Here is a 15,864-nt window from a genome sequence, read left to right on the forward strand (position 1 = left end):
CTCATCATTTAACCCTTGGAGTCCAGGTATCATTCTGGTGAACCTATGCTCCAAGGTCATTGTATCCTTCCTAAGGTGTGGTGCCCAGAACTGCTCACAGTACTCCAAGCCAAGTCCATGGCACCATGGGTGGCTCAGCTGCACAGCGGGGGGGCGGGTACAGGGAAGACTGGAAGAGCCATAGCGATAGGTGATTCAATAGTCAGGGGAACAGACAGGCATTTCTGTGGCCGTAGACATGAATCCAGGATGCTGTGTTACCTCCCTGATGCCTGGGTCAAGGATGTCACTGAGCGGCTGCAGAGCACCCTGAAGGGGGAGGGTGAACAGCCAGCAGTCGTGGACCACATTGGAACCAACGACATAGGCAGAAAGAGGGATATGGTCCAGCAGTCAGAATTTAGGGAGCTAGGTAAGAAATTAGCAAGCAGGACCTCAAGAGTAATAATCTCCGGATTACTCCCAGTGCCACGTGCAAGTGAGTGTAGAAATAGAAGGATAAGACAGAAGAATATGTGGCTGGAAAGACGGTGCAGGAGGGAGGGCTTTAGCTTCCTGGGATATTGGGACCAGCTCTGGGGGAGATGGGACCTGCACAGGCTGGATGGGTTGAACCTGAACAGAACCGGGACTGAGTTCCTTGCGGGACGTTTTACTAGTGCTGTTGGGGAAGGATTAAACTAGTTTGGCAGGGGGGGTGGGGACCTGAGGGTAGACTCAGTTGGGACAAAATCAGAAATGAAAATGGAAGGCAGAAAATAAATGAGTCTGGATTTCAGAGGAAACACAGGTTAGAAAATTTAAAAAAGTTTGGCAGTGCTCAAGGGTATCTATTTCAATGCAAGGAGTATAGCAAATAAAGCAAATGAGCTGAAAGCACAGATAGACACGTGGCAGTATGATATCATAGCGATTACAAAAACATGGCTTAAGGAGGGACAGGAATGGCAGCTCAACGTTCCTGGTCACAGGGTTTTCAGACGTGATAGGGAGGGAGATAAGAAAGGAGGGGGAGTGGAGATTTTGGTCAAGAAAACTATTACTGCAGTGAGGAGGGATGATATGTTGGAAATTTCATCAAATGAGGCCATATGGATTGACGTAAGGAACAAAAAGGGGCAATCACACTGCTGGGAGTATACTATAAACCCCCAAACAGTCAGAGGGAGATAGAAGAACAGATACGTAGGCAAATCTCTGAGAAGTGCAAGAACAATAGGGCAGTAATAGTAGGGGATTTTATCTACCCTGATATTAACTGGGCTAGTTTTAGTATGAAAGGAATTGAGGGAGCAGAATTCTTGAGGTGCATTCAGGAGAACATTTTTGCCCTGTATGTAGCAAGTCCAACAAGCGAGGGCACAGTTTTAGACTTAATTTTAGGAAATGAAGATGCGCAGGTGGAAGGGGTGGCAGTGGGAGAGCATTTTGGTGATAGTGATCATAATTCAGTCAGTTGTAACATAATTATGGAAAAGGACAAAGATAAAACAGGAGTTAGAGTTCTCAATTGGGGCAAGGCCAATTTTACTAAACTGAGGAGTGATTTAGCGAAAATGGACTGGAAACAGCTACTTGAAGGTAAATCAGCATCAAAGCAGTGGGAGGCATTCAAAGGGAAGATTCAAGGGGTTCAGAATAAACATGTTCCCCCAAAGAAAAAGGGTGACAGCCAAATCTAGAGCCCCAGGGATGTCAAGGAGCTTACAGGGTAAGATAAGGCAGGAAAGGAAAGTTTATGTCTGACACTGAGACCTCAATGCTACAGAAAGCCGAGAGGAGTATAGAAAGTGGAGGGGTGAAATCAAAAAAGAAATTAGGAAAGCAAAGAGAGGGCATGAAAGAATATTGGCAAGCAAAATCAAGGTGAACCCAAAGATGTTTTATCAATACATTAAGAGTAAGAGGATAACTAAGGAGAGAGTAGGGCCCATAAAAGACCAAAAAGGTAACCTATGTGTAGGGGCAGAAGATGTTGGTATGGTTCTTAATGAATACTTTGCGCCTGCCTTCACAAAAGAGTGGGACGGTGCAGATACTGTAGTTAAGGAGGAGGATTGTGAAATATTAGATGTGATAAACATAGGGAGAGAGGAAGTATTAATGGGATTAGCATCCTTGAAAGTTGATAAATCTTCAGGGCCAGATGAAATGTACCCTAGGCTGTTGAAAGAAGCAAGAGAGGAAATAGCAGAGGGTCTGACCATCATTTTCCAGTCCTCACTGGATACAGATGTGGTGCCAGAGGATTGGTGAATTGCTAACATTGTACCTCTGTTTAAAAAGGGAGCAAGGGATAGACCGAATAATTACAGGCCGGTCAGTCTAATCTCTGTAGTGGGCAAATTATTGGATTCTATTCTGAGAGACAGGATAAAGTGTCACTTAGATAGGCACAGGTTAATCAAGGATAGTCAGCATGGATTTGTTATGGGAAGATCTTGTTTGACCAACTTGATCGAATTTTTTGAAGAAATAACAAGGAATATGGATGAGGTTAGTGCAGTTGATGTGGTCTACATGGATTTTAGCAAGGCTTTTGACAAGGTCCCACATGGCAGACTGGTTAAAAAATAAAATCCCATGGGATCCAGGGAAATGCAGCAAGGTGGATATAAAATTGGCTCAGTGGCAGGAAACAAAGGGTAATTGTTGACAGATGTTTTTAGCAACTGGACGGCAGTTTGCAGTGGCATTCTTCGGGGCTCTGTACTGGGTCCCCTGCTTTTTGTGGTACATATTAATGATTTGGACATACATGTAGGGGGTACGATCAAGAACTTTGCAGACAACACAAAGACTGGCAGTGTGGTAGATAGCAAGGAGGATAGCTGTAGGCTGCAGAAAGATATTGATGGTCTGGTCAGATGGGCAGAAAAGTGGCAAATGGAATTCAACCTGGAGAAGTGTGAGGTGATGCATTTTGGGAGGTCAATTAAGGCAAAGGAATGCAGGATTAATGGGAAAATACTGAGAAGTGTGGAAGATGTGAGGGACCTTGGAATGAATGTCCACAGATCCCTGAAGGTAGCAGGACAAGTCGATAAGGTGGTTAAGAAGACATATGGAATCCTTTCTTTTATTAGCCGAGGTACAGAATATAAGAGCAGGGAGGTTATGCTGGAACTGTATAACTCACTGGTTAGGCCACAACTTGAGTACTGTGTGCAGTTCTGGTCACCTCATTACAGAAAGGATGTAATTGCACCAGAGAGGGTACAGAGGAGATTTACAAGGATGTTGCCTGGACTGGAAAATGCAGTTATGAGGAAAGATTGGATAGGCTGGGGTTGTTCTCCTTGGAACAGAGAAGGCTGAGGGGAGATCTGATTGAAATGTACAAAATTTTGAGGGGCCTGGATACAGTGGAGGTGAAGGGTCTATTCACCTTCGCAGAGAGGTCAGTGACGAGGGGGCATAAATTTAAAGTGATTGGTAGAAAAATTAGAGGGGAGGAGGAAAAACGTTTTCACCCAGAGGGTGGTGGGGGTCTGGAACTCACTGCCTGAAAGGGTAGTTGAGGCAGAAACCCTCAAATTATTCAAAAGGAGTCTGGATATATACCTCAAGTGCCGTAATCAGCAGGGCTACGGACCAAATGCTGGAAGGTGGGATTAGAATAGGTGGATCGTTTTTCTGCCGGCACAGACATGATGGGCCAAGTGATCTCTTTCTGTGCCGTAAACTTTCTATGATTCTAGGTGTGATCTAACCAGGGCACATTATAACTGAAGCATGACTTCTACCCCCATATATTCTAGTCCTCTAGATGTAAAGTTCAGCATTCCATTAGTCTTTTTGATTATTTTCTGTACCTGTTCATGATACTTTGATGATCTGCATACTTAGACCCTCAAGTCTCTTTCCACTGTTTTTAGCTGTTCACCATCTAGAAATTACCCTGTTCTATCCATTTTAGAAGCAAAGTGGATGATCTCATATTTGCCTACATTGAAATATTTTGCCACAATTTTGCCCATTCACTTAATCTATCAATATCCCTTTGTAATTTTATGCTTCCATCTACACTGCTTATAAAATTGCCTATCTTTTTGTCATTGGCAAATTTGGATATGTGGCTTTCTATCCCATTATGTGAGCCGTTAAAAATATGGTGAATAGTTGAGTCCCTAACAGAGATCCTTGCAGGACACCACTAGTCAATCACATCTTACCAATTAGAGTACCTGCCCATTATCCCTACTCTGTCTCTTGATGCTCAACTAATTTTCTAAGCAGGTCAATAATTGGGCTTCATTTTCATGGATTTAAAGTCCTTTGTCAGAGGCTTGATCAAATGCCTTCTGGAAGTCCATATACCATCGCTAAACATTCCCCTATCCTTTACAAATCCATGCTGGCTCTCTCTGATCAGCTAAAAATTTTCAAGGTGTTCAGTCACCCTATCCTTAATTATAGACTCTAATTTCCAGACAACAGATGTTTGGCTCTGGTTTTCCCTTCTCACCTTTCTTAAATAGCAGAATGACATGCACAATTTTCCAATCATAAGGAACAGTTCCAGAATTGAGAGAACTTTGGAATATTATAGTTAGGGCATCTGCAATGTACTCACCTACTTCTTTTGAAACCCTGGGATGGAAACCATCTTTGGTCCTGGGAATTTGTCACTCCACAGTGCCATTATTTTCTTCATTAGTGTTATTTTGTTTATGTTAATTTTGGCAATTCCCTGACCCTGCTTCAATATTAGTTTCCTCGGGATCTCCAGCATGCTGACCTCTTCCTATACTGTAAATATTGATGCAAAGTAATTATTCAATATGTTCACCATTTCCTTATTTTCATTGACAATATCACAGTTATTAGTTTTCAAGTGGTCCACATTGCTCCTGACCACCCTCTTTTTCCTAATATAATTGTAAAATATTTTTGTTTTGATTTTGATATTGCGATAGAATCTGTGGTTGCAAAGCTTGTTTTTTAAAAGACCTTAACTGAGAGGGAAACTAGACTTGAAACAGAAAGTAGAACAGAAACAGAAACCAAAACTAAAACAAAAGCTGGAAAAACAATTTCAGGTTTCCAGGGAAACTGACACTGGTTAGAACCAGATAAAAGGCGACAAGAGTCCTTCCCAGATCAGGCAGGAGTGGAGTGCTGGCAAACAGAAGAAATTGAAGAGTGAATCCAGGAGCCGTTTCTGTTACTTAAAGTAGCCGACTAACCTGACCCAGTCATACAGTGCACAGGTTGTTCCAGGTTGAGGGACTCAGATAAAGGAAAAACTAGTAAATCCACACAATTAAGACTGTCGTGAGCCGAGCTGAGGAGGTTCTGGAGAAGTGTGCCTTGTGATGAAGACCACACCTGTGGAGTTTGGATTGAGAGGGAACTGTTGTCAGAAGAACAACAGTGGCTAAATCCTTGAAGAAAGGAGCTGAAAATTTACCTGAGGAACTTTGGAGTTGTGACTGTAATTGTTGCCATATATGTGGGTAGATGGTGATCTAACTGTTGCTTCACATTTAATTTATGTTGGTTTTGGTTTGAGCGTTAAAGTAAAATTTATAAAAGTGAAATTTTGTCCGCCTGGTTTCCTAAGCTGGATTAGATTCTTTTCGTTTGTTGGTAGTCTCCACAGGGATCATAACAAAATTCTTTGCAAGTTTCTTCTCATACTTCCTTTTTGCAGCTTACGATTTGTTTTGTCACCCTTTGCTATTCTTTGTATCTTTTCCATTTGCCAGGATCTATGCTATTTTTTGCATTTTTGTATGCTTTTCTTTTAGTTTTAGATTATCTCTGACCTTTTTAGCCGTATATGGCCGGGTTTTTTTTGGCAAATAGAACTCTTGCCCCTTAGGAGTATAAATTGGTTCTGTATTACATCAAATTCTTTTGTGAACACTTCCCACTGATTTTCTATCGTTTCACCCATTAACAGACTTGCTCAGTTTACTGTGGACAGCCTCTGGCTCGTTGTATTAAAGTCAGCCTTACCTAAATCTAGAATCTTAGTAGATGTTTCGCATTTCTCCTTTTCAAACACTATGTTGAACTCAATCATATTATGATCACTATTAGATAAATATTCATGCACCATTAGGCTGGTAACTGAATCTGGCTCATTGTTTATTACTAAATCTAAAATGGCATGCTCCCTTGTTGGTTCTAGGGCATATTGTTACAGAAAACTATCCAGGACACACTCAAGCAATTCACTACCCGAATGGCATGTACGCGTCTACTAGTCCAATCTATATGAAAGTTAAAATCTCCCATTAAAGCCACTCTGTCTTTGCTACATGCTTGTCTAATCTCTGCATTTATACAATCTACCACTTCACAGCTGTTACCAGGGGGCATGTACACGACTTCCAATACAATCTTAAATCCTTTTCTATTCCTTATTTCTACCCATAAATTCTCCACTGCCTGCTTACCTCTGGTTATATCCTCTCTTTTCATCTAAGTGATTTCATCCTTAATCACGAAGGCTACTCTCCCATTTTCCCTATATTTTCCGCAGACCTTATAACCTGGTATATTTAGTTCCCAGTTCTGACCATCTTGCATTCATGTCTCAGTAACAGCTACCATGTCAGACCCTCCAAGTTGAATCTGTGCTTTCAATTCATTCAAATTGTTCTACCTTAACCTGTCCTCTTTCTCTAATGTTTTACTCACATGTTTCCTATTTCGCTCTCCTGGATAATTGCTTTACATTTTTTAGTTTACCCATTATGTATTGCCTAAAGCACAATTTCAGACTGTTACTCTACTCTCTTCCCTTTTGTTTGTTTTTGAATTATTATTAGTACTACCTTTTCCATCTGAGCCCTCCCCCAACTTTACTAGTTTACAGCCCTTGTGACCATCCTATTTATCCTTTCCTTTAGGTCTTTAATCCCAGACTGGCTCAGATGGACCTGTCCCAAAGGTACAGTTCCTTCCTGTCCCGTTACTGGTGCCACTGTCCTATAAAATGGAACTCCTCTTTCCAACACCACTCCTTCGACCTTGTGTTCTCCTCCCTAATCTGCTTATCTCTACGCCAATTTGCACATGGCTGTGGATAAAATCTAGAGATTATAACGCTTGACATCTGTTCTTTAATTTAGCTCCTAGTTCCTGGTACTCTCCAAACAGGACCTCTTGCCTACTCTTCCCTATGTTGTTGGTCCCAACATGGACCACAACGATTGGATCCATACCCTCCCTCTCCAATATCCTTTCAAGCTAGTTCAAGATGGCCCTCACCTTGGCATCAGGCAGGCATTACCATTTAGAACTCTTGATACTGCTGACACATGATGCTATCTGTCCACCTAAATTATTGAATCCCCAACACCTACCATATTATACACCTCCTCCTCCTCGCTGCGCACGCATACTTCCACCGCAACTCACAAAAGACACTGGCCGGGATTTTGAGTCCTGCAGCGTTCCTGGTGGCTGAACCGGAAGTTGGCTTCTGCTAGGTTTCCCGTTTCCCACACGATTACATATGTTAATGAAGCGTGCAGTGATGGGCACGGGGGGGCACGTGAGATTCGGCAGCAGAGAGGTCTTTCACTGGTGTCACTGGGCCAAGCATCAAGATCACCATGGATACAAAGCAAGGTGCCTGCAGCTTCAAGGATCAGAAGCCTTCCTGTCATGTAAGTCTCTGCATAGCAGCCTGAGATCAAGCATGAAATTAATGCAAATTGTTTTTCCTTCCCTTAGTTTTTGTAATGCAGCACCAACTTCACATCATGTACTTTATCTCTGCAGCCACACTATCACAAATACATCAATGACTTGCTCAGATCAGCACAGGTAAGTGGTCTTGGCAAAACTGCTCCATTGTTTGTTTGTCACCTTGGCTCCATCTCTTTAAAAGGGCAAACAAAGCATGAATTGGATTGCATGAATAGCCTTGGTGCCATACACTAAATGAGTTTGCACCAAGTTGCCATTGTTGATGTGCTTGGATGTGTCTTGCAAAAGCCAGCCCTGAATGAGTGGCATCGATGCATGTTTACAATGGTTGTGATTCTTAACAAAACAATTCTCATTCCATCTGTACCATCTCCTGCAGGACAAAAGCATACACAATCAGTGCGAGCGAGCTAGGACAGGAGGGGGTGTAGCAGACATTAGAGTGTTGACACTGGCTGAACAGGAGGCTGTACAAAGTGAGAGAGGAGGAAGGCAGGGCTATATAAGATGGCGAGGCAGGATCCTCAAGGTGTAAGGATGAAGTGTCATCTTCAGTCTTGCAGATATGCGTACACGCCCACTAAAAGTCTGAACCCATGTGAATCTGATGCTTAATGTGCCTCTGTTTGTGTCTCCACTACAGGTGCCCACACCCGAGTCTCTGAATGCCCAAGACTCCTCCTCTGGGGAGGAAGAGGAAGACTAGAGGGTGCACCGTCACCTGCCTCTTCTCCTACCTCCGCCAGCGCAGATACATCCACACGGTCTGTGGGAGGTTTTAAGATTAACATCTGGGTTACAATCTGGTGGTCACGATACAGACACGTCCCCCAGCAGCTGAGAGAGCATGTTCCAGCTGGGTCCCCTGACTGCTGCAGACCAGACCCTTGCTTAGCCCCACACTCATGATGATCCTCTGTTTGTTGCTACAGGAAGTCAGCTGGATGTGCAGCAAAGCCACGTGGAACATAAGATGAGATGCCTGACGTTATGTGTGGCTTTGCATGTGCCATGGAAGAGTCCATGCAAGCCATGATGTCTGCCATGTCCCAGACATATGAGCATATGGCTTCCTCAGTGGACAGTTTGGCGAGCTCCGTGGTGAGTCTGAATGAGCACTCGAGCTACGTGCGATCTGATCTGGACTCCATCGCTGTTGCCGTGGCTCCATGCAGCAGAGTCTAAGCGAGAGGGGGACAAGGAACCTGGACCTCCCTACTGGTTGTCCTTCCCCTCAAGGAGACAGGCAGGTGCCATCGTGCACCCAGATGGAGGAGGGCATGGCAGCTGTTCCGAAGCTTTCCTCTCAGGACACCCCCAGAGTAAGCAGCGTCTCATCCTCTCCACTGACATTAACCCCCTTATCACTAGGAGGGCAGCACATGGGGCATACTCATGCACCAGTGCTGCAGACCCCCAGTAGGATGGAGCCATCAAGGCCCCGCTCCTCCAGAGGACGCCCACCATCAACATCCACAGCAGGCTGAGCAGACTGCCTCTACTTCAGTTGTTAATGTCGGGGTAGCACCCAGCCATAGTAGCAGAAAGTGAAAAATGAAACAGTTTTGAGCACAAAGGTGGCAAGGGTGCTGTAAATATTGTGAAACTGTTCAATAATTTTTCAATATATATTTACTTTATCATTCTCTCGTAAATCTTTTGCTTGGTTTCAGATGAAATCAAAGATGTTCATTGGGGGCCTATGGCAGGAACACATTGCTGCTTGCAAAGCATCTCAGAAAATGTCCAGTGGTCCCTTTCTCATTGCTATATGAGCCTTCAGTCTTCAATGATGTCTGTTTTCCTATTGATGATTATTCATTTTTCCACTACTGCCATGCCTTACTTTTGTGCTTCTGTGATCATAACTTAACGTTGCTTGGAGTTCAAAAGAAAAAAAACTTCAATACAGGTTTTCTTGTGGGTTGTGTTGCTAGAATACTAACATTCCCGCGACTGAAGCCAGTACCTTCCCAAGCCAGGGTGAAGTAACTTGGGATAAATTAAAGGCCCTTTCTATGGAAGAGTTAAGGAATGTAGCTGGGCAATATGGGATCACTTTCCATACCAAAGCTAAGAAATCCAAAATCCTAAGACTTGTGGCCAACCATTTTTCCCCTCAAACCTGAAGCGTCAGAGACAGGGTTGAGTCAGATTCAGACAGGGTAATGTTAGCAAAAATACAATTACAACAAAAGAAACTGGAATTGGAAGACAAAGAAAGAGAAAGAGAGGAGATAGAGAGAGAGTGGAGAGAGGGAGGAGACAGAGAGAGAGGAGACAGAGAGAAAGGAGAGAAAGAATTTTCCAGAAAAGCAGGAGGAAAGGGAGTTATGGCAGCTTGAATTAGCTAGGGGGCCACAGGGTAACTTGAGTGAAAGCATGGTCAATATGGAAGCTACACTTAACTCAGGACTGTGTGCTGAGCTCTTAAAGTTCTCCCAATTGATCACAAAGTTTAATGAGGGAGATGTGGAAGCATTTTTGTAACTTTTGAAAAGCTTGCTAGACAGTTAAAATGGCCGGCTAAGAGCTGGACTCTTCAGCTACAAATCAAGCTAACAGAAAAAGCCAATGAGGTTTATTCACTGTTGCCAGATGAAAGTTCATTAAATTATGAATTGACAAAAAATGCTATCCTCAGGGCATATGAGCTAGTACCGGAAGCATACTGCCAGAAATTCCGAACCCTCCATAAACAAGCTGATCAAACTTACCTCAAGTTTGAAAGGAGTAAGCAGCTGGCTTTTGACCAGTGGTTAAGGGCCCTTAAAGTACAGCCCACATATGAAAACCTCAGAGAGATGATTCCATCAATGAATTTAAAAACTCTCTCCCCCTTTCTATAAAGGCCCATGTGGAGGAGCAAAAAGTGCACAGAGCGAGGCAAGTGCAGTTCTGGCTGATGAGTTCGCTCTCATACACAAGTCTGTTCCCCAAGAAAAACCATTCCCTAGTTACCCCCACAATTCCGAAAAGGAAAAGAGGTGGGAAGGTGATAGGAGCCCAAACAGTCCTGGGAGGGAGAGAAAGGATGGACACACAGGGGGCCCTCCTCCAGCCAAAAAAGATAGTGCTGAAAGCAGGAGAGAAACCTGGAGACCTGTGTATTTCCACTGTAATAAGGCAGGTCACCTCAGAGGTGACTGCTGGAAACTACAAGGAAAGCCTGTAGGGTTAATCAGGGCACACCTGCCCAGTGCAGAAGCAGGGACCCTAATGGAAAACACAGCAGAGCTGGCCATGGTTTTAACGACACCAGCAGTAAGACCTAGGAAAAATACTGCTGTGGGTGCAGGAAAATTTGTCTGTCTGGTTGTCTGAAACTTTCTTTGGGGAGTTAGAGGACCCAGGGAATGGGTTAAACAAATCTTACTTAGTTGAAGCTTAGCAAGCCGATCCAGTATTAAGGAAGTTAGCACAGGCTGCCCAAACTGAAACTGAAGCAGAGGGTGTCCCTGATTGCTACTATGTAAAGAATGAGGTGATGAGGAAGTGGTGCTCTCCTCACAGACCAGAGGACAAAGAATGGACAGGGGTTCACCAGTGAGTGGTGCCGCCGAGGTACCATAAAGAAATATTAAGAATGGCCCATGAGTTTATAATGGTTGTACATGTCGGTGTACAAGAAACCAAAGCCCACATAAGGTAGTAGTTTGACTGGCCAAAACTCCACAAAGATGTGGTGGAGTACTTGTCACATTTGTCAGGTTGTGAGGAAGCCCCAAACTGCAGTGGAATCTGCACCCCTAATTCCTGTACCGGCTTTTGGGGAACCCTCCAGAAGAGGGCTGGTGAATTGTGAGAGACCGCTGGTGGGAACAAAAGGGGGCAGACAAGCACAGGTCTGGCAGAGAGTTAGGGAGGAAGGGGACAAAACAGACAGTGAGGACAGGTTAAAGGAGAATTCCCAAATGGAACCCCCTACTGTCCGGTCAGCCAACCCTGAAATATTGGAAAAATTAGATCCCACACCCTCCTACGCAAATGTGGGCCAAAAACACACATTACCCAGGCTGCTAATAGCATTTACAGAAACCTGCAGGGACAAGGCAAGTTCCCAAACAGGCAGAGAAACAGCGAAAGCTATGCCTCACCTAGTCAAAGTGCCAGAGGGGAGTGCAGCAGAAACTGGACAAATACCTGTGAGCAGGCATGTCCCAGAGGACATGGAGGAGATTAGCAGAGACCCGCCCCACAGTCAAGAGAAACGGTAAACAAAAATGCCCAAAAATGAACAGCAATTATAGGGCTCACCAGAACACTGAAAATGAAGTCAGAGTGGATCTACCAACTGCAAACTCCCAGGATCAGAGCTCAAGCCCAGAGCTGATCAAATCCAACAATATTACTTCAGACTCCAGCAAGAACAAAGGCCCAGAGGAAATCTCAGACACCTCATTTGGGCTGAAAACCAATTTATTACTCAATACTTCTGGGTACTGCCTGTGTGGAGTTTGCAAGTTCTCCCTGTGTCTGCGTGGGTTTTCTCCGGGTGCTCCTGTTTCCTCCCACAAGCCAAAAGACTTGCAGGTTGGTAGGTAAATTGGCCATTATAAATTGTCACTAGTATAAGTAGGTGGTAGGGAAATATAGGGACGGGTGGGGATGTTTGGTAGGAATATGGGATTAGTGTAGGATTAGTCTAAATGGGTGGTTGATGGTCGGCACAGACTCGGTGGGCCGAAGGGCCTGTTTCAGTGCTGTATCTCTAATCTAATCAAAAAAACTGCTGTTAAGACTGGTGAGAAAGGGATCTCAGGCTCCCCTCTTGCCCCTTTCCTGGTTTGGCCATAACAGGGTTTAACTTTTAAAACACAATGTTTTTAGCTTAACACTTCAGTGAGTCCTTGCTCACTGCTCTCCAATTGCAATTGCAAATGAACCACTCAGACAGGTTTTCTTAGGTTTAAACAAGAAAAATGTCAGTTTATTAGCCTTATCACTCTAACTCAGTTAAAATTACTCAAATACACGAAGCAACCACGCTAGCATGCATATGAGATAAACATACACACAAACAGAAGGGGAAAGAGAATTAAGGGGGTGGGGGGGTGGGTTGGAGCAGTAAATGGAATTCAGTTACTGTCTTTTGTTTTGCTGTAAAGTCCTTGGTTGAAATTACAGTCATGGAGTTCTCGCTGGGGCCCAATGCACACTTTCAAACTTGCATCTCTGGCACTAGAAGGCTGAAGAGGTCCTCTGTCTTGAGGCTTAAGCTGCTGCTTTGGGTTCCTGGGACTTTGTGAGAGAGAGTGTGAGAGAGTGGAGACCATCCTTCCTCGAGTTCAGTTGCAGTCTGTCCCAAACCTTTCTGTGAGGCACAATTCAAACATTCCCAGTCTGGCCAGCATGTAAGTCATGTGACCAGCTCTCCATTTGAAACCAGCATCTTCTGCGAGGGTTGTTGATTCTCAAAGTTCTCCCGTCACACTCGGTGGGGTGTGGAGCTCTGGCTCTTACACAAACAAAGAAGATTGATTATGATGATTTCCCAGACCAATCTTGTTAATTGAATCAGTGAGCACCCCCATTGTCTCTCTGTTCAACTATGTCTCAAAATGCAAATGTGCAACCAGGTTTTCAGCCACTCAACTCTGTGGTCCTTTTAAACAAGTTATGTTCAATGTCCAGTAAAAAAAAAGGTTCAAGTAGTAATATAAAAGCAAACTACTGCAGATGCTGGAAATCTGAAACACAAACAAGAAATGCTCGAAATACTCAGCAGGTCTGTCAGCACCTGTGGAGAGAGAAGCAGAGTCAACATTTCAGGTCAGTGACCCTTCATCAGAACAGAAGGTTCAAGTAGTGTTCCATATGATAAAATTAATATGTTTCCATTGGGAGGTATGATTTCCGTCACACCTCCACCTTCGCCGAATGAATTGCAACATTAGAGGTGCATTTCATTATAAATTAGAAGGGAGAGAAAATACAGGAAAGCACACACGCATTTCTCTCATTCATTATGATTCATTCAGAACTCTTAAAATTGTTACAGCCTGTCTTTCCTTTGTAGCAGTGCTGCTTTAAACTGCCTCTTTTCCCTGAGGTGGGTTTGAGATAGTTATGTGTTGCCCAAGGGGTTTAAATTTTCTTCACTATCAGCTTGCAATATGTTGGGAATGGGCGTCCCAATAAACATGTGATTTTTGGGGAGGTTTGGGGTTGACACATTTCCATGATTGTCTAGGGTGCCTTTGTTCCTGTTGGGGTCTGCAGGGCGATGGTTAGATTTAATTAGCCCTGGTTTGGAGCTCTGATCATGGCAGTCAGCAGTGGGTGGATCTACTCTGACCTCACTTTCAGTGCTCTGGTGAGTCATACGTGCTGTTCACTTCAGGGATTTGTTGGTTCCCTTTTCTCCTGACTGTGGAGGAGAATTCTTTGCTAATCTTCCCTTCGTCCTCTGGGACAGCTTTCAGGTATTTGACCAGATTCTACTACACTCGCCTGCGGCACTTCAATTAGGTGAGGCATCACCCTCACAGTTTTTCTGCCCTCTTGAGGACTTTGTCTCTGCAGGTTTCTGCAAATACTGTTAGCAAACCTGGTGGAGTGCTTCTGGTGTCTGCATTTACATCGGAGGATGTGGGGTCTAATTTTTCCAACATTTCGGGGTTGGCTGACCCGACAGTAAAGGTTTTCATTTGGGAATCCTCCCTGACCTCCTTTAACCTGCCCGCTTTGTCCCTTTTTCCCCTTTCCTCTCTAACTTTTTGCCAGCCCTGTGCCTGTCTGTCCCCTTTTGTTCTCAGCAGGGATCCCTTACAATTCACCAGCCCTCTGCTGGAAAGTTTCCCAAAAGCCAACACAGGAATTAGAGGTGCAGATTTCAGTGCAGATTGGGGTTTCTCCTCAACCTGGCATATGTGGCAACTCCAATGGTACTCCACCACATCTTTATGGAGTTTTGGGCAATCAAATTGCTGCTTTATGCGTGCTTTGGTTTCTCGTATACCGACACGTACAGCCATTGTCAACTCATGGGCTATTCTTAATATTTCTTTCCGCTATCTCTGCGGCACCATCCTCAGGTCTGTGAGGAGAACTCCACTTCCTCATCAGTACCTCATTCTTTAAATAGCAGCAATCAGGGACTCCCTCTGCTTCAATTTCAGTCTGGGCAGCCTGTGCTAACTTTCTCAATACTGGGTCAGCTTGCTGAGCCTCAGCCAGGGAAGATCCGTTTAATCCATTCCCTAGATTTTCTAACTTTCCAAAGTTTCAGAAACAGACAGACCACATGGTCATTTGTTTTCAGTGCCAGTTCAGTCTCCCCTGGGAGAGCTGGTTTGGCCATAAACCGATTCACTACACATTCAGGGGAACTGCAGGGCACGGTCTCCTGCCACTGCCCTGTCTCTCTGACCTCCTTCAGTTTCTCTTGCACTTCTGGGGAAGCTACCACCTTCACCCCCACCAGATCATTACCTAGCAGCAGGTCAACCCCATCCACAGACAAACTAGGGACAATCCCTACGGTCACCAGTCCCAAAACTAGGTCGCATTCCAAGTGTTCCCGGTGTAAAGGTATGGGCGTACACTGCCCTCCAATAACATTTACCACCATTCTGGTATTTATTGCACTCTCTGGGAGAAAGGTCCAGCCTTTTCCCAGCAAAATAGATCTGGTGGTCCCTGTATCCCTGAGTATTACTATGGGCTTACTTGCTCCACTCGAGGGCGAAGGGGATACTCTCCCTTTGGACACAAAATCCTGATAACCTTCAGGGATCATATTAAATTTTCCTGCATCGCAGCAGTATGTTTTCTGGAATAAAAACAAGAAATGCTGGAAATACTCAGCAGGTCTGGCAGCATCTGTGGAGAGAGAAGCAGAGTTATCGTTTCAGGTCAGTGACCCTTCTGGGTTCCTGTTTTCTGGGTCTTACTGTTGCTGCAGTTAAAGCCACAGCCTACTCGGCTGCACTTTCCATCATGCTCCCATCTCCTGCACTGAGCGGGTGTCCCGATTAACCCGACAGGCTTTCCCCGTAGTTTCCAGCAGTCGGCTCTTAGATGACCTGCCTTTATACAATGGAAACACACAGGTCTCCAGGAGTCACTCCTCCTGACAGCACTATCCTTTTTGGCTGGAGGAGAGCCCCCTGTGTGTCCAAATTTTCTTTCTCTCCCAGGACTGCTTGGGCTCCTATCACCTTCCTACCCTTTGTCCTTTTCGGGTTTGTGGGG

The sequence above is a fragment of the Heterodontus francisci genome, chromosome 24 (genome assembly GCF_036365525.1).
Source record: "Heterodontus francisci isolate sHetFra1 chromosome 24, sHetFra1.hap1, whole genome shotgun sequence".
In the NCBI taxonomy this organism is placed as follows: domain Eukaryota; kingdom Metazoa; phylum Chordata; class Chondrichthyes; order Heterodontiformes; family Heterodontidae; genus Heterodontus; species Heterodontus francisci.